The 20,182-nt window shown below is 45.8% G+C and overlaps 1 protein-coding gene across 1 annotated transcript in view; it reads left to right on the forward strand.

Annotated features, from left to right (window-relative positions):
* Positions 1–20,182, forward strand: part of LOC121002844 (cytochrome P450 2C3-like) — a 109,551-nt gene that overhangs the window by 9,832 nt on the left and 79,537 nt on the right. Inside the window, exon 2 of the mRNA XM_040434455.1 lies at positions 8,882–9,062. The gene's annotated coding sequence lies outside the window, so the exon portion shown is untranslated. The remainder of the gene's footprint in view (positions 1–8,881; positions 9,063–20,182) is intronic.

Genomic DNA, 20,182 nt, shown 5'->3' on the forward strand with positions numbered 1-20,182 from the left:
AGCAACAACGAGTGGGTCTCCATGCGGGACTTGTGTGCCGTGTTGCGTTGCTTCGAGTACTCCACCAACATGACCAGCGGTGATGATGCCGTCCTCAGCGTTACTATCCCACTACTATCTTCTTGAAAAAGCGCTTTAGGCGCTGATGAATGAGGATGTGGCACAGGAGGAAGAGGGGGAGGAACATGGATCATTCCAACGGTTATAAGGCCAGTCATCCACAGGTGGCTCGGAGGGTTGGTATCTGCACCAACAATGGCCAGATACCCAACTGTCCAGCCAGGGAACAGTTTTGGAAGATGAGGAGGATCCCCATTCACAGCACCCAAATCAGCTCACGGGCATCACTGGAACATGGCTGGGGGGATACAGAGGACACAAATGATATACCTCTCACCAAGGACAGCTTGTCGTTGCCTCTGGGCAGCCTGTCCCAATGAGCGACTACATGCTGCAGTGCCTGCGCAATGACCGCCGAGTTGCCCACATTCTAACCGATGCTGATTACTGGGAGGCCGCGCTGCTAAATACTTCTGTCACTAGAGCGAAAAAGGAAGATGTGCGAGTACAAGCAAACGCTGTTAAAGGTGCTACTGATGTTGTTCAACCTGACGGTGGGGGCTCAGTGGAAGCAGGAAGCAAAGACGGCGGAGGAGGAAGTTGCCAACGCAGCTGGGGCACCGTCAGCACCTCAGAAGGGAGGGTTAGCTGTCACGCCTTGCCCTGTGAATGTGCGGAGATCTGTCAGACTGGCTGCACATGTCTGACTTCTTGGTTTATTTTGATTTTGATTTGAGCTGGATCCACCTTCCCTCAGGTGTACTGGGTTTCATTGTTAGTGAGGCTATTTATCCCTCCTCCCCCCCCCCCAGTGGCCTGTGCGGGTTATAGTTCTTTTCCTGGGGGGCTCTTGATTTGTGGTGAATAGTCTGCTCCAGCTCTGCTCAAGATAAGTCCTCTCCTTCATTTCCCTTTGTGTGTTTTATCTAGGCCTCTAGGGAGACGCTTGGTTCTTCCTGGTTTGAAGAAGCAGGTTTCCTCTTCCTTTTTCCCTGCTGCTTAGGGTTTGCCCAGGGAGTTCAGGTTTAGGCACGAGGGCATGTGCATATCCACCCTAAGGGTATGCACATGGGCACAGCAGCTTAGGGAAAGCTTTTAGGGATCGTTAGGAGGTGACCCATTCTTCCTAGCTTTTGGGTCTAGTCGTTTGTTCAGTTTGTTTTCCCGTGTTTGGTTGTTTCCCTGCTTACCTAACTGTCGTGACATTATAACCCTCCGAAAAACTGTCATATCCTTGCTGTTTGCGAAATGGAGGCTATGGATGCCTTGGTTGATCGCATGCAGGGATTATCGCTGGAGGTTGCTGATCTCTGCAGTTCTGTTGCACGGTGTCAGAATGCTCTGGCGTCTGGCGCCGTTAGAGGAAATCAGGTCTGCTTAGAGCCTAAAGTCGCTCTCCCTGATGGGTTCTCAGGGGGTCGTGATGACTTTATACGGTTCAGGGAGTCCTGCAGGTTGTATTTTCGTCTGCGGCCGATGTCATGTGGTGACGAGAATCAAAGACTGGGGATCATTATTAGTGTTGAGCGCGAATATTCGAATTGCGAATTCTTTTCTCGAATATCGCAATTTCGAGATTTCGCGAATATTTAGAATATCGTTCTATATATTCGCGAAATCGAATATTCTTTTTTTTTCTTTTTTTTTTTATTATATTTTTTTTTTTCCCACTTCCCTAAAGTTGTTCTTACCTGTCCTTTGGATTCCTGGCTTCCTGGCTGCTCCAGTCAGTGGCGTTTTCAACTTACTGCTATATTCCATATTAGCTAAATTACAATCTAATCTATATGTGTATTTTACGAAATTTCGCAATAGTCGCAATTGCGATGCGAGTAATATAACACGAAATATTTGCATGAAGATTTCAACTTAGCACTGCTATACTCCATATTCTAGCCTAATATGGAATATAGCTGTGCTAAGTTGAAATCTTCATGCGAATATTTTGTGTTATATTAGTCGCATCGCAATTTCGACTTTTTCAAATGTTCTTAATATTGCTCTAACTTCGTCTTTTAGAAATTTCGTAATATTGCTCTAACTTCGTCTCTTAGAATATTACGAATATTCTAAAAGACGAAGTTAGAGCAATATTACGAAATTTCGTAAAATACACATATAGATTGTAATTTAGCTTATATAGTGCTATAATCCCTTTTTTTTCCTGTAATTTTTTTTTGCCTCTTCTGAACTTAAGTTTTGTAAAATATGTACACTATTAAAAATTATTACTATAGCAGTATATTAGCTTAAATACAATCTATGTGTATTTTACGAAATTTCGTAATATTGCTCTAACTTCGTCTTTTAGAATATTACGAATATTCTAAAAGACGAAGTTAGAGCAATATTAAGAACATTTGCAAAAGTCGAAATTGCGATGCGAGTAATATAACACGAAATAGTCGCATGAAGATTTCAACTTAGCACAGCTATATTCCATATTCTAGCCTAATATGGAATATAGCAGTGCTAACTTAGCACAGCTACAGTATATTCCATATTAGGCTAGAATATGGAATATAGCAGTGCTAAGTTTAAATCTTCATGCGACTATTTCGTGTTATATTACTCGCATCGCAATTTCGACTTTTGCAAATGTTCTTAATATTGCTCTAACTTCGTCTTTTAGAATATTCGTAATATTCTAAGAGACGAAGTTAGAGCAATATTACGAAATTTCGTAAAATACACATATTAGCCTAGCCATAGTCATTAGCATAGGAACGTTGCCTTATACTATAAAGATAAATTTTCGCAATATGCGAAAAAATAATTTCGCGGTAATTGGAATAATTGCGAATATTCGATTTCGACGAATATAACACGAATATTCATGCGAATATTCGCGAAATATCGCGAAATCGAATATGGCACCTCCCGCTCATCACTAATCATTATATCTCTGCTCAAAGGGGATGCACAGTCCTGGGCTTTTTCTCTGCCAACCGATTCACCATCCCTCAGGTCGGTGGATGAATTTTGATTTATGATGACCCAGACCCCATCTCTATGGCTATATCTAAGCTGCACAGTTTATTACAGGGAGAACGTACTGCGGAGTCGTATTGTGCAGAATTTAGAAGATGGGCAACTGACTCGGTGTGGAATGATCCTGCACTCTGGAGTTTTGTCAGGGGCTATCTGAGAGGTAGAAAGATGCCCTTGCTTTTCATGAGTATCCCGATTCATTGGAGATGGCCATTTCTTTGGCAGTGCGGCTTGATAGACGTCTTACAGAGAGGTATAAGATTCCTCTCGAGCGGGGGGTCCCGTCTGTAAGTGGATCCGTCCCACCTAGTCCCCGGGGTAATATGACTTTTGAATCTGGGGCAGGAGAGGAGCCTATGCAGTTGGGCCAGGTTTCCTTTCGGTCAGGTGGTAGGGATTTTAGGAAGCTGAATAAGCTATGTTACTTCTGTGCTAAAGAAGGTCATTTTGTTTGTGCGTGTCCTTTTGTTAAACCTCAAAGTGGTAATGAAAAACTACGGAGGTATTCACATAAAGAGAAAAAAAATGACTTCCCTGACTCTTGGTAGTGTGAATGGGGAGTCTGAGCAAGCAAATATTCATTCTCCCTGCAATACCCGTTTCCTCCTGCCTGCCATGGTGGTGCTAGACTCAGGAAATTTAGATTTTTAGGTATTTGTTGACTGTGGTGCGGGGGTAAACCTTATTGATTTTCAGTTCCTCCAAAATCTTGGTTTTAGAACTAGCACTTTAGATAAAAAGATACCAGTGTTTGCTATTGATTCCTCCCCCCTCTCTCAAAAGAGTCTGACTCATATCGTTCATGACATTCAGTTAAGGGTGGGTGATTCACATGTTGAGTCCATTTCTTGTTTTGTTATGAAGAGCTTGCCTGTTCCGATGGTTCTAGGTTTACCATGGTTGATAAAGCATAACCCTACTATTGACTGGCAAACAAGACAAATCAGTAGCTGGAGTGAATTTTGTTCGGACAGTTGGTGCTTCTATCTCAGGGGTGTCAACTACGGTCCTACCTCAGTTTCTCTCTGATTTTGCGGACGTATTCTTGGAGGGTGGAGCCCAGGAGCTGCCTCCACATCGAGAATATGATTGTCCGGTCAATCTCATTCCTGGAGCTAACCTGCCAAAATCTCGACTATACAACCTTTCCCAACCCGAAAGAGAGGCTATGCGGAAGTATATTGCAGAGAGTTTGGCAAAGGGACATATTAGGCCATCTAAGTCACCTGTGGCGAATCACTTAGACCGTGTTTAGATTTCCGGTAATTGAATCTCATCACGGTCCGTGATCTGTATCCCCTTCCTTTGATTTCTGATCTATTTGATCAAATTGTCAGAGCCAAGGTGTTCTCCAAGTTGGATTTAAGAGGAGCTTATAATCTGATCAGAATCAAGAAAGGAGATGAGTGGAAAACGGCCTTTAATACACCCGAAGGTCATTTCGAGAATCTTGTCATGCCCTTTGGTTTAACTAATGCGCCAGCGGTCTTTCAGCGAATTGTGAATGTTATTTTCCATCATTTAGTGGGAAGGTTCATTGTTATTTACCTTGATGATATACTAATTCACTAACCCGATTTGGAGACCCATCAGGATCACATGAGACAGGTGTTGTCGATCCTTCGGGAGAATAAATTGTATGTAAAATTGGAAAAATGTGTATTTGCTGTCCAGGAGCTACCGTTATTAGGATACCTGCTTTCTCACTTTGGTTTTCGTATGGACCAGAAACGGTCCGGGCGGTACAGGAATGGGACCGGCCTGAGAATCAGAAAGCTCTGATGCGGTTTTTGGGTTTTACCAATTACTGCAGAAAATTCATCTTGAATTAATCCACCATTGTAAAACCTTTGACAGATATGACTAAAAAAAGCGCCGACTTTTCTGTCTGGTCGGATGAGGCATTGCAGGCCTTTTCTGCTATTAAGAAATGTTTTGTGTCTGCTCCCATTCTGATGCAACCTGATCTGTCTCAACCGTTTATCGTGGAGGTTGATGCATCAGAAGTGGGGGTCGGAGCAGTTCTGTCGCAGGGTCCATCCCTTAGCAAATGGCGTCCATGTGCTTTTTTCTCCAAAAAACTCTCGGCCGCTGAAAGAAATTGTGATGTAGGAGATAGAGAGTTGCTGGCCATTAAATTGGCCTTTGAGGAATGGCATCATTGGATGGAGGGGGCTACTCATCCTTTTACGGTATATACTGACCACAAGAATTTTTCTTACTTGCAGACTGCTAAGCGCCTGAATCCTAGACAGGCTAGATGATCACTGTTTTTTTTACTAGGTTCAATTTTGTGGTCACCTTTCGCCCTGGGGTTAAAAACGTCACGGCAGATGCGTTGTCACGTAGTTTTCCTGGGGGGAGTGATTCGGAGGATTCCACTCCGATTTTGGCTGATGCGGTGGTGGTTTCCGCTCTGTACCCTGAGTTGGAGATGGAGGTGTTGGGGGCCCAGAAGGAGGCTCCTGATTCTTGTCCTCCAGACAAGTTGTTTGTTCCTGCTGAACTGCGATACAAGGTGTTCAAGGAACATCATGATACGGTCCTTGCGGGACATCCTGGAAGCAAATCCACCATAGATCTTATTTCCCGGAGATTCTGGTGGCCAGGGTTGCGCAAGGGTGTGGAGGGTTATGTGACAGATTGTGAGACCTGTGTACGCGCGTAGTTGGCTCACACTTGGCCTTCAGGACCCCTTCTTCCTTTATCCATCCCGTCTCGTCCTTGGACGCATTTGTCCATGGACTTTATTACCGATTTACCTCTATGAAAACTGTCATTTTGGTGGTAGTGGACCGCTTCAGTAAGATGGCCTACTTTGTACCGTTGCCTAGCTTGCCCAATGACAAAACTCTCGCTCAGGTTTTTATCGATAACATTGTGAAACTACATGGCATTCCCTCTGATGTGGTGTCTGATAGGGAGACACAATTTGCTTCCGTGTTTTGGGCGTTCTGCTCTCGTCTGGGAATTCAACTGTCTTTTTCTTCTGCTTTTCATCCCCAGTCGAATGGTCAGACAGAGCGCACTACCTGAAACCTGGAGACCTATTTGAGGTGTTTTGTTGCCGAGAACCAGGATGACTGGTCTTCGTTCTTGTCTCTAGCTGAATTTGCCTTGAATAACCGTAGACAGGAGTCCACTGATAAGTCACCATTTTTTGGCGCATATGGTTTGAACACACAGTTTGGTACTTTTTCTGGGACTGGATCTTCTGGGATGCCAGAAGAGGAGAGATTCTCTTCCGCCTTGTCATCTATCTGGCGGAAGATCCAAGTTAATTTGGAAAAGATGGGTAAAAAATATAAACGGATGGCTGACAGGAGACGTATGACTGGTCCGGACCTGTGTGTGGGTGATTCAGTGTGGTTGTCCACTAGAAACATTAAGCTGAAGGTACCATCTTGGAAATTGGGTCCAAGATTTATTGGCCCTTACAAAATCTCTGCGATTGTCAACCCGGTGGCGTTTCGTCTGGATCTTCCGCAGACCTGGAAGATCCATAATGTGTTTCACAGGTCTTTATTAAAGAAATATGTGGAACCTGTGGAACTATCTCCATTGCCACCTCCCCCTGTCCTGGTGGATGGCAATTTGGAGTTTGAAATCTCTAAGATTCTCGACTTACGTGTTCTTCGGGGTTCCCTCCAGTACCTGGTGCACTGGAAGGGATACGGTCCCGAGGAAAGAATGTGGGTTCCGGCTGCTGATGTCAGTGCTAGCCACCTGGTGAGGGCCTTTCACAGGGTACACCCGGATAAAGTTGGTCCGGGGTGTCCGGAGGTCACCCGTAGAAGGGGGGTACTGTCACGCCTTGCCCTGTGAATGTACGGAGATCTGTCAGACTGGCTGCACATGTCTGACTTCTTGGTATGTTTTGATTTGGATTTGAGCTGGATTCACCTTCCCTCAGGTGTACTGGGTTGATTGTTAGTGAGGCTATTTATCCCTCCTTTCCCCAGTGGCCTGTGCGGGTTATAGTTCTTCTCCTGGTAGCTCTTGATTTGTGGTGGATCGTCTGCTCCAGCTCTGCTCAAGATAAGTCCTCTCCTTCATTTACCTTTGTGTGTTTTAACTAGGCCTCTAGGGAGACGCTTGCTTCTTCCTGGTTTGAAGAAGCAGGTTGCCTCTTCCCTTTTCCCTGCTGCTTAGGGTTTTCCCAGGGAGTTCAGATTTAGGCAAGAGGGCATGTGCATATCCACCCTAAGGATATGCACATGGGCACAGCAGCTTAGGGAAAGCTTTTAAGGATCGCTAGGAGGTGACCCTTTCTCCCTAGCTTTTGGGTCTAGTCGTTTGTTCAATTTCTTTCCCCGTGTTTGGTTGTTTCCCTGCTTACCTACCTGTCGTGACATTAGCATGGCCAAAATGTGGAAATGCTTTGTCTGCACACCACAATATCTACCACCACCATCTGATACGGACTGTCTTAGCTGGAGGCAGCATTTCAGCAACATGGAACAGTACGTGTCCACACGTCTGCACATACTGACTGATGGGTCTCCCTCATTTACCTTCTGGGTCTCCAAACTGAGCATATGGCCTGAGCTTGCCCATTATGCCTTAGAGGTGCTGGACTGCGCTGCGGCAAGTGTATTGTAGGAACGTGTGTTTAGCATGGCGGGGGGATGATCATGGACACACGGCAATTAAAATGAACCAGGCATGGATCCTACAGGACTTGTCCGTACCTTAGCCAGAGTAGAGAGGTATACCAAATGCTCCACTTCCTCCGCCTGCACCACCACATTTGCCTCCTCTACTGTGACCTCCGTTTCCAGGCTCAAGATTGCTATGTCTTATATTGGCAGAGTAGAGAAGTGTACGGCGGCGCACCTAGCCATTATTGTAACTCCGGCGCAGTTTTGCATTCTGTTTGCCATCTCCCAATGTTTGGTGGTCGACAGTTACCAATACCCCTCAAAAAAATAAAATAAAAAATTAAGAATACTAATAAGACGACCCATTTGAATTCATCCAAAATTATTCTGTGTAGCGTGTCTGTGAAAGTCATGAATTTAAAAAAAAAATTAGGAACACCCCCTTCATCCGTCTTACTGTAGTGGGAAAAAGATTCTTTTAATATACAGCCCCCAGATAGGGAAAGTGTGAGATCTATAACTGAGACAAATTTTTACCCAGGTTTTAACCAGGGACATACAAGCACCAAACTGTCACGCCGTGGCCCTTAGCAACTTGACACAGGAATTGACAGACACATGGAAAAAACAAACAGGAAGAGTGTTGGCTTCCTCTCCTGCCTCCGCCACCTCTTCCACCTACACCGCCATGTCCATAGCCTCCTCACACTTCCTACTCCTTTTGGACCTCCGCCTCTTGGTTCAAGATTGTAATTTTTTATTTGTTTGTATTTTAAGTCACTTCCCTATCCACTTTGTTTGCAGGGCAATTGTACTGCTATTACGCACACTTTGAGCCTTTTGTAGCCCTCTAGCCCTATCTATTACATTTTTAGAGATACTTTAGTGCCCCAAAGTTCGGGTCCCCATTGACTTCAATGGGGTTCGTTGTTCGGATCAAGTTCGGAACCCGAATCAAACTTTGAAACTAGTTTGGCCGAACACCCTCGAACCCGGACATCCAGCGGTCCGCACATCCCTAATAACTAACACATATTGTGATTCAGAAAATGATTCCACTATAATGATGCAGCTCATACCAATGGTCGGAAGGGCTTTACTTTGGGTCAGGTTGGGTTTAAAGCCAAGATGGCTAGTTGGTCTACTGTGGTAAGATAATTGACTTCAGAGATCAGTGAACACTTCGTGGAATTACTATATCTGTTCTTTTGCATTGTTCTAATCACTAGGAGCAATGGACCTGACCACTATCTTGCATTCTCTCTCTCCTCTTCCTGTCCTCACTGTCTATATTCTTCAATCATGGTCTATACAGCATGGATACCCAGCACTGCCTCCTGGACCTACCCCAATTCCTTGGCTGGAACCCCCAGTACATGGACATAGATATGCTGCAATACTTTCCAACAGGTAATTTTCTTTTAGTTGTGCAGATATCATGAATTCTGCTGTTCATACATCATATAGAGATCGTCAGTTTTCAACATGATCAGGGGACAAGAAGAGAATTCAAGGTCTTTATTCAACTGAGTGACATTGGAAGAATGAAGCAAATAGACAAGAATATATCCTCAAACCTCCAAACCAGGCGTAGGTATGTCCTATATACAGGGGCATATAAAGAAGTAAGGGGGAGGGGGGGGGGGGCTATGTCAGTAATTCCCCCACAATATTTAGGACAAATTCAACCTATTATGACTTGTTAGACCATCACCTTCCAGATTCCAACTTGTAGACAGCAACGCCTAACAGCTCCTATAATTCGAGGGGGTGGGTAGGGGAAGGGGGGGTGCCAGTTAGTTTTCATCAGATCACATCAGATGATGTACATAACCTGTAAAAGATGATACTTCCCAGAATGCAAATCACCAGAACAAATTCCTTGCAAACACTGAATGAGCAGGCAAGACTAGAAGATTTCAGCTCTGAAGCTCATAGGTAGATTATTAAAAAGTAAAGTCAACTGAATTGAGTTGTTTGAGCTACAAAGTGCAGAGATAAGTGAATGTCCTGAAATTCATTTTGGTTCTTTCTTTCTTTCATAATTCTTTTTATTATTTCAAGAAAATAAACATCCACCACAGTATAAAATGTTCTACAGTGACACTTAGTAAAAAAGTATACATTCACCATATTGAATTACAAGGAAATTAATTTTGGTTCTGATTCCTTCAATTTGGACGTCCGATTTAAAATGGGCAAACAAATTTAACCCAAATCAAAGTGCCCCAATTATTCCGAATAGTCATGTAGGATATTCTGGGGTCTCCTAGGACTGTATACAACCCCCTTCTCCAGCCTGAATAAGGCAGAAGATGAGCATCTGAGAAGGGCTAGCGGCAGTGTAGAACATAATGGGCAAGGCAGGAAATGCTTTGTAGGGTTATTGGCAGTCTGACTGTCAGTGATTGTGCATTATGTGATGAAGACTGGGGTGTTGGGGACAGGTGTCACGTAAAAAAAAAATGGAATAGTGTAAATGCTGAAGATCTGAATAAAATGGATGCCAGCCTGCCTGAGGTAACCTGAATAAGTTACACGACGACACCTGTCCTGTCTCTAAAACCTATCTCAATTCATTCTAAAATCTAGTGTAACGTAACAAACCACAGGGGAAACACGTGAGGCTCACGGTGGGCCGATGCGTGTAATAGTTCATGTACTCACGGTTAGCAGATGCCTCCCTGGCCAGCGTACAGTGGATGGGAAGACAGTACGAAATCCTCCGGGGCACTCTCGGTTGCAGGGAACACCAGCCAGATGTTGGTTGAGGTGCCCTTGATGGTAATTGCCGTTTAAGGTGCTTTGGTGGCTGGGCCCCTGTGTTCGTGACGCCAGCACCGTAAAGTGCAAATGTTGAGTTTAGTAGTGGAAAGGATGAGGAGTCAGTTGCTATAGAACAATTCCAACATTTACTTGAATCAATAGTCTGAAGGCAAATGTTACAGTCCATCAACAAAGTGCATTCGTGTGGCATAAGTGATGACTCAGAAATAAGTTCAATTGTATTCCACTTATCAGGTTTAGGCAATTGACAACGAGGAGTTGTCTCTTTGAAGTAGACACTTCACAGGAAAGACTTCTTCCTATAGTCCTAAATTCAATCCATGGCATATATCTGTTCACTTTGAGCTATCCTATAAGGGCGATCTCCCTCGTGGCAGGCAAACACTTCTGCTTCATTATTTGCAGGATGCTCCACTAAAAAGGTTTAGGTTTTTCCACTATGTCCCGGAAGGCTTGTGTAGTGGATAAGGACAATTCTGCGCACTAATTATCCATATGTGTCCTGGCACTTGGAAAGTTACTAGGCTTACTGCATATTTATACATAGACTCACTGTCTGATGCTTGGCTGCTATAGATAAATGTTAAGTGTACTCCCTTAGCCTGGCCATGACCAAGGGGTAGAAATAGCAGACTACATGGTGGACAATGCCTGTTCCTCTCCTCCATATACACTTGCTTTTCCTCCTCTCACTAGCTAGTAACTTCCTCTGAGCTAGACACCCCCAAGCTATATATAGTGTGGTGCCAGCACCACCTAGGGGCGAATGGGAGAAATGACAATGCCGGACTGATAATGTGAAATACCATACATTCACTACATTAGTTAAATACATAAATAAGCAGATGTTTTAAGTGTCCCCTTTTCACACAAATGTGGGATGCTGCACTAGCTATTGTCTTCTCTTAACTGTGAAATAACCTTTCTGGCTCCTTTCTGACAGTGTTCTAAGATCTCTTTCCTGTATCTAACAGGTATGCTGTTATGTGGAGTGAGTGCGGAACCACTGTGTCAACCAACTTGTTTGACTGTAAGCTAAACCTAGTTATCCTGGCAGTCCCCTGGTACTCACCCTTTAACCTGTATACAGGAATCTGGACTTCCCTACTGTGGACCCAATGTAGTTGGCATCTGATCCAAAGAGGTCAGAGACACTTGTGTTGAGCACCGAGGGATCAGGATCAGGGAAAGTTCGTGCAAATCCAAGAAAAAGTCCAAAGGTCAGGACAGGCAGCACAGGATCAGTACGGTAAATTGGCACAGGTCGCAGGAATTGTGCAGAAGTCAGTACACAGGCAGACAATCAGAAACAGCACGCCTTAGTGGGAGCTAGCAGACTAGTTAATCTATTGCTCAGGCACAGCGTACAGTATATAGCGGCAGCTGAATAGCAAATTGGCAACAGCCTAGCAGCAGTAGCACACGTAGCCAAGGAAGGTGTTAACCCTTGCAGTACTGCAGAACAAGATGAGGTTCAATGAAGAGACACAGGGTGAGTGGAACAATTTCCATACTGCGATGGGCACAAGCTGCCAACATAACACTGTGCAAGCCTAGATAAACATCTTATAATCTTATAGTGGCCTTGACACATCCACTGACATCACAAATATAGTCCCTCTGACTGCAAAGTATTACGGGTAAACCCATTTGGACTGGATCATGTGATCTGCCTTCATTTTCTCATCTTCTCTGTATTATGATATGTGAAATGGTGAAATCCAAAAAGTTTAGAATTTACTCTCTCCTCTCTAATGGCCACTCTATAAGCAGACTGTCCTGGAGGCTTCCTCTTCCACGAGACTGGACTTTGACTCCTTCAGGTGTTATGTAAGAGCTGGACATCATGGAGGTGATGAAATGCAAACAAAGACCCATCATTATCAGCTGTAGACTGACCGAGCAAAACATTGCAGAATCATAGAGAACAATCCGACTTACACAAATACACAGGGAAGCTCACCAGCACCGCTGTACAATGGAAAGTTCTATACATTTCTAATAAACATTGTGCTTCAAATTCTCACCATGTTCTATTTCTCTGCTGGCTGTCGGTAAACTGAAATGTGGGACAGCAAGCCACTGTGCCTTGACCATGTTCTTTAGATGCATGGCTAGAGCAGTTTAGCGGCAGCTCCACCATATGCACCTAAGGGTACTTTCACACTAGCTTTTTTCTTTTCCGGCGCTGAGTTCCGTCCTAGGGGCTCAAATCCGGAAAATAACTGATCAGTTTTATTCCCATGAATTCTGAATGGAGAGCGATCCGATCAGGATGCATCCAGTTCAGTCTATTTTACTGATCAGGCTTTTCAGAAAACCGTAGCATGTTGTATTTTTACCTCCGGCCAAAAATCCGGAACACTTTGACTGAACTGATCTGGCATTTTTCCCATTGACTTGCATTAACGACGGATCCGGCCCCGTGTGTTCCGTCAAACCGGATCCGGCTTTTGCATGTTAAACCCATAAAGTTGAAGTCCATAAATGGCGGATATGTTTTTTCCAAGGCATTTTTTCATTGTGATCAGAATCCTGATCAGGATTTAAATGTAATCCATTTTCACATGTTTTTCCGGATCTGGCGGGCAGTTCCGGCTACGGAATTGCCCGCCGGATTCAAACAACGCTAGTGTGAAAGTAGCCTTATTGGAGCAATCATGTCCTACTGTGAACAGCCTCTTCTGTCAGAAAAATCCAGCAGAGAAGAAAAATGGAACATCGTGGGAAAAACAAAGAATAACCTCTTTAACCACCTCAGCCCCCAGTGCTTAAACCCCCTTAATGACCAGGCCACTTTTTACAATTCTGCACTACACTACTTTCACCGTTTATTGCTCGGTCATGCAACTTACCACCCAAATGAATTTTACCTCCTTTTCTTCTCACTAATAGAGCTTTCATTTGGTGGTATTTCATTGCTGCTGACATTTTTACTTTTTTTGTTATTAATCGAAAATTTAACGATTTTTTTGCAAAAAAATGACATTTTTCACTTTCAGTTGTAAAATTTTGCAAAAAAAACGAGATCCATATAGAAATTTTGCTCTAAATTTATAGTTCTACATGTCTTTGATAAAAAAAAAATGTTTGGGTAAAAAAAAAATGGTTTGGGTAAAAGTTATAGCGTTTACAAACTATGGTACAAAAATGTGAATTTCCGCTTTTTGAAGCAGCTCTGACTTTCTGAGCACCTGTCATGTTTCCTGAGGTTCTACAATGCCCAGACAGTACAAACACCCCACAAATGACCCCATTTCGGAAAGTACACACCCTAAGGTATTCGCTGATGGGCATAGTGAGTTCATAGAACTTTTTATTTTTTGTCACAAGTTAGCGGAAAATGATGAATTTTTTTTATTTTTTATTTTTTATTACAAAGTCTCATATTCCACTAACTTGTCACAAAAAATAAAAACTTCTATGAACTCACTATGCCCATCACGAAATACCTTGGGGTCTCTTCTTTCCAAAATGGGGTCACTTGTGGGGTAGTTATACTGCCCTGGCATTTTAGGGGCCCAAATGTGTGGTAAGGAGTTTGAAATCAAATTCTGTAAAAAATTACCTGTGAAATCCGAAAGGTGCTCTTTGGAATATGGGCCCCTTTGCCCACCTAGGCTGCAAAAAAGTGTCACACATCTGGTATCTCCGTACTCAGGAGAAGGTGGGGAATGTGTTTTGGGGTGTCTTTTTACATATACCCATGCTGGGTAAGATAAATATCTTGGTCAAATGCCAACTTTGTATAAAAAAATGGGAAAAGTTGTCTTCTGCCAAGATATTTCTCTCACCCAGCATGGGTATATGTAAAATGACACCCCAAAACACATTCCCCACCTTCTCCTGAGTACGGCAATACCAGATGTGTGACACTTTTTTTGCAGCCTAGGTGGGCAAAGGGGCCCATATTCCAAAGAGCACCTTTCGGATTTCACAGGTCATTTTTTACAGAATTTGATTTCAAACTCCTTACCACACATTTGGGCCCCTAGAATGCCAGGGCAGTATAACTACCCCACAAGTGACCCCATTTTGGAAAGAAGACACCCCAAGGAATTCCGTGAGGGGCATGGCAAGTTCCTAGAATTTTTTATTTTTTGTCACAAGTTAGTGGAAAATGATGATTTTTTTTTTTTTTTTTTTCATACAAAGTCTCATATTCCACTAACTTGTGACAAAAAATAAAAACTTCCATGAACTCACTATGCCCATCAGCGAATACCTTGGGTCTCTTCTTTCCAAAATGGGGTCACTTGTGGGGTAGTTATACTGCCCTGGCATTCTAGGGGCCCAAATGTGTGGTAAGGAGTTTGAAATCAAATTCTGTAAAAAATGACCTGTGAAATCCGAAAGGTGCTCTTTGGAATATGGGCCCCTTTGCCCACCTAGGCTGCAAAAAAGTGTCACACATCTGGTATCTCCGTACTCAGGAGAAGGTGATGAATGTGTTTTGGGGTGTCATTTTACATATACCCATGCTGGGTGAGATAAATATCTTGGTCAAATGCCAACTTTGTATAAAAAAATGGGAAAAGTTGTCTTTTGCCAAGATATTTCTCTCACCCAGCATGGGTATATGTAAAATGACACCCCAAAACACATTCCCCACCTTCTCCTGAGTACGTAGATACCAGATGTGTGACACTTTTTTGCAGCCTAGGTGGGCAAAGGGGCCCATATTCCAAAGAGCACCTTTCGGATTTCACAGGTCATTTTTTACAGAATTTGATTTCAAACTCCTTACCACTAGAGTTGAGAGAACACCTGGATGTTCGGGTTCGACGAGTTCGGCCGAACTTTCGAAAAATGTTCGGGTTCGGGATCCGAACTCGACCCGAACTTCATCCCGAACCCGAACCCCATAGAAGTCAATGGGGACCCGAACTTTTGGGCACTAAAAAGGCTGTAAAACACACCCGGAAAGGGCTAGAGGGCTGCAAAAGGCAGCAAAATGTAGTTAAATCCCCTGCAAACAAATGTAGATAGGGAAATGATGAGTTAACATAAAATAAATAAAAATTAAACAATATTAATTGGAGTGAGGTCCCATAGCACAGAATCAGGCTTCAAGTCACCCACCAATGGAGAAGGTCACCTACTATTATTTTGACCACAGCACCCAGACAAAGGAGAGAGGTCCCACAGCAGAGAACCAGGCATCATATCACCCACCACAGGAGTAGGCCACCATTTAGTTACTTTGACCCCTACACCCAGACGGAGGAGAGAGGTTACACAGCAGAGAATCAGGCATTTAGATCACCCACCACAGGAGTAGGCCACCATTGAATCAGACCCCGGCAACCATGTCAGATGGCACAAGCATAAGCTTTATATCAATCAGCACAGGAGAAGGCGACTTTGACAGACTTTGACCCCTACACCCGGACGGAGGAGAGAGGTTTCAAAGCAGAGAATCAGGCATTTAGATCACCCACCACAGGAGTAGGCCCCAATTTAATGGGACCCCCGGCAACCATGTCAGATGGCACAACCATCAGCTTCATATCAATCAGCACAGGAGAAGGCGACTTTGAAAGACTTTGACCCCTACACCCAGATGGAGGAGAGAGGTTTCACAGCAGAGAATCAGGCATTTAGATCACCCACCACAGGAGTAGGCCCCCATTGAATCAGACCCTGGCAACCATGTCAGATGGCACAACCATCAGCTTTATATCAATCAGCACAGGAGAAGGCGACTTTGAAAGACTTTGACCCCTACACCCAGATGGAGGAGAGAGGTTTCACAGCAGAGAATCAGGCATCATATCAACCACCACAGGAGAAGCCACCATTTAGTTACTTTGACCCCTGCACCCAGGAAGAGGAGAGAGGCACCACAGCACATATTCTGGCATCATATCAGCCACCACAGGAGAAGCCACCATTGAGTTACTTTGACCCCCGCACCCAGGAAGAGGAGAGAGGCACCACAGCACATATTCTGGCATCATATCAGCCACCACAGGAGAAGCCACCATTGAGTTACTTTGACCCCCGCACCCAGGAAGAGGAGAGAGGCACCACAGCACATATTCTGGCATCATATCAGCCACCACAGGAGAAGCCACCATTGAGTTACTTTGACCCCTGCACCCAGGAAGAGGAGAGAGGCCCCACAGCACATATTCTGGCATCATATCAGCCACCACAGGAGAAGCCACCATTTAGTTACTTTGACCCCTTCACCCAAACAGAGGAGAGAGGTTCCACATCAGAGAATCAGGCATCATATCAACCACCACAGGAGTAGGCCACAATTTATTGGGACCCCGGCAACCATGTCAGATGGCACAACCATCAGCTTCATATCAATCAGCACAGGAGAAGGCGACTTTGAAAGACTTTGACCCCTACACCCAGATGGAGGAGAGAGGTTTCACAGCAGAGAATCAGGCATTTAGATCACCCACCACAGGAGTAGGCCCCCATTGAATCAGACCCTGGCAACCATGTCAGATGGCACAACCATCAGCTTTATATCAATCAGCACAGGAGAAGCCACCATTGAGTTACTTTGACCCCTGCACCCAGGAAGAGGAGAGAGGCCCCACAGCACATATTCTGGCATCATATCAGCCACCACAGGAGAAGCCACCATTGAGTTACTTTGACCCCCGCACCCAGGAAGAGGAGAGAGGCACCACAGCACATATTCTGGCATCATATCAGCCACCACAGGAGAAGCCACCATTGAGTTACTTTGACCCCTGCACCCAGGAAGAGGAGAGAGGCCCCACAGCACATATTCTGGCATCGTACTAACCACCACAGGAGAAGCCACCATTGAGTTACTTTGACCCCTCCACCCAGGAAGAGGAGAGAGGCCCCACAGCACATATTCTGGCATCATATCAGCCACCACAGGAGAAGCCACCATTGAGTTACTTTGACCCCCGCACCCAGGAAGAGGAGAGAGGCACCACAGCACATATTCTGGCATCATATCAGCCACCACAGGAGAAGCCACCATTGAGTTACTTTGACCCCCGCACCCAGGAAGAGGAGAGAGGCACCACAGCACATATTCAGGCATCATATCAGCCACCACAGGAGAAGGCACCATTGAGTTACTTTGACCCCTGCACCCAGGAAGAGGAGAGAGGCCCCACAGCACATATTCTGGCATCATACTAACCACCACAGGAGAAGCCACCATTGAGTTACTTTGACCCCCGCACCCAGGAAGAGGAGAGAGGCACCACAGCACATATACAGGCATCATATCACACACCACAGGAGAAGGCCTCTTTCAGTGATTTAGGCCTTTGGACCCAGACAGAGGAGAGAGGCACCACAGCACATATTCTGGCATCATATCAGCCACCACAGGAGAAGCCACCATTGAGTTACTTTGACCCCTGCACCCAGGAAGAGGAGAGAGGCCCCCCAGCACATATTCTGGCATCATATCAGCCACCACAGGAGAAGCCACCATTTAGTTACTTTGACCCCTGCACCCAGGAAGAGGAGAGAGGCACCACAGCACATATTCTGGCATCATATCAGCCACCACAGGAGAAGCCACCATTTAGTTACTTTGACCCCTTCACCCAAACAGAGGAGAGAGGTTCCACATCAGAGAATCAGGCATCATATCAACCACCACAGGAGTAGGCCACAATTTAGTTTATTTGACCCCTGCACCCAGGAAGAGGAGAGAGGCCCCACAGCACATATTCTGGCATCATATCACACACCACAGGAGAAGGCCTCTTTCAGTGATTTAGGCCTTTGGACCCAGACAGAGGAGAGAGGTCAGAGATTAGCTTCATATCCCCCAGCACAGCAGAAGACCGCTTTATTTGACTTAGGCCTCAGCACCCAGACAGAAGACAGAGGTAGCATGGCAGAGGTTATGGCTTCATGTCACCCGTTAGTTTAACCGGCCACTTTCATCTGGTTAGGCCCCGGCGCCCAGACAGAGAAGAGTTTCATTCAACTGTGGGTTTCATAAAATTTGTATCAAATAAAGAAGTGGCCCGTAGCACAACAAGACATGTTTTAGGCAGTTAATAAGGACTACTCTGCACAAGGGAGGGACAGGTCCTGTGGGATCCATGCCTGGTTCATCTTTATGAAGGTCAGCTTGTCCACGTTGGCTGTGGACAGGCGGCTGCGCTTGTCAGTAATGACGCCCCCTGCCGTGCTGAATACGCGTTCAGATAAAACGCTGACCGCCGGGCAGGAAAGCACCTCCAAGGCATAACATGCTAACTCTGGCCACGTGGACAATTTCGAAACCCAGTAGTTGAATGGGGCCGAACCATCCGTCAGGATGTGGAGGGGTGTGCAGACATACTGTTCAACCATGTTAGTGAAATGCTGCCTCCTGCTAACACGTTCCGTATCAGGTGTCGGTGCAGATAGCTGTGGCGTGGAGACAAAAGTTTTCCACATTTCTGCCATGCTAACCCTGCCCTCAGATGAGCTGGCCGTGACACAGCTGCGTTGGCGACCTCTTGCCACTCCTCTGCCTTCACCTTCCACCTGTTCCCCTGTGACATGTGGGAATGCTCTCAAGAGCGCCTCTATCAGCGTGCGCTTGTACTCGCGCATCTTACGGTCGCGCTCCAGTTCAGGAATTAAAGTGGGCACATTGTCTTTATACCGGGGATCCAGCAGGGTGGCCACCCAGTAGTCTGCACACGTTAAAACGTGGGCAACTCTGCTGTCGTTGCGCAGGCATTGGAGCATATATTCGCTCATGTGGGCCAGGCTACCCATGGGTAAGGACAAGCTGTCCTCTGTGGGAGGCGTATCGTCATCGTCCACCGTATCCCCCCAGCCACGCACCAGTGATGGGCCTGGGCTGCCACCCCGCTGTGAACTTGCGTCATCCTCGTCCCCCTCCACCTCCTCCTCCTCATCCTCCTCGTCCTCCAGTACAGTGCCTTGGCTGGCGACTTGTGAACCTGTCCTCTGCTGCTTAAACAAACCTCCCTCTGAGCCACTTCGAACAGACTGGCCCGAAAGTGTTAGAAACGAGCCCTCATCCTCCTCCTCCTCCTCCACCTGGGCCACCTCCTCTAACATCATTGCCCTAAGTGTTTTCTCAAGGAGACATAGAAGTGGTATTGTAACGCTGATAACAGTGTCATCGCCACTGGCCATGTTGGTGGAGTACTCGAAACAGCGCAGCAGGGCACACAGGTCTCGCATGGAGGCCCAATCATTGGTGGTAAAGTGGTGCTGTTCGGCAGTACGACTGACGCGAGCGTGCTGCAGCTGAAACTCCACTATGGCCTGCTGCTGCTCGCACAGTCTCTCCAGCATGTGCAAGGTGGAGTTCCACCGGGTGGGCACGTCGCATATTAAGCGGTGAGCGGGAAGGCCGAAGTTCCGCTGTAGCGCAGACAGGCGAGCAGCGGCAGGATGTGAACGGCGGAAGCGCGCACAGACGGCCCGCACTTTATGCAGCAGCTCTGACATGTTGGGGTAGTGGTGAATGAACCTCTGCACCACCAAGTTCAGCACATGCGCCAGGCAAGGGATGTGCGTCAAACCGGCTAGTCCCAGAGCTGCCACGAGATTTCGCCCATTATCGCATACCACCAGGCCTGGCTTGAGGCCCACCGGCAGAAACCACTCGTCGGTCTGTTGTTCAATACCCCGCCACAACTCCTTTGCGCTGTGGGGCCTGTCCCCCAAACATATGAGTTTCAGAATGGCCTGCTGACGTTTACCCCGGGCTGTGCTGAAGTTGGTGGTGAAGGTGTGTGGCTGACCGGATGAGC

The sequence above is a fragment of the Bufo bufo genome, chromosome 5, assembly GCF_905171765.1.
Source record: "Bufo bufo chromosome 5, aBufBuf1.1, whole genome shotgun sequence".
NCBI classification, from domain to species: Eukaryota; Metazoa; Chordata; class Amphibia; order Anura; family Bufonidae; genus Bufo; species Bufo bufo.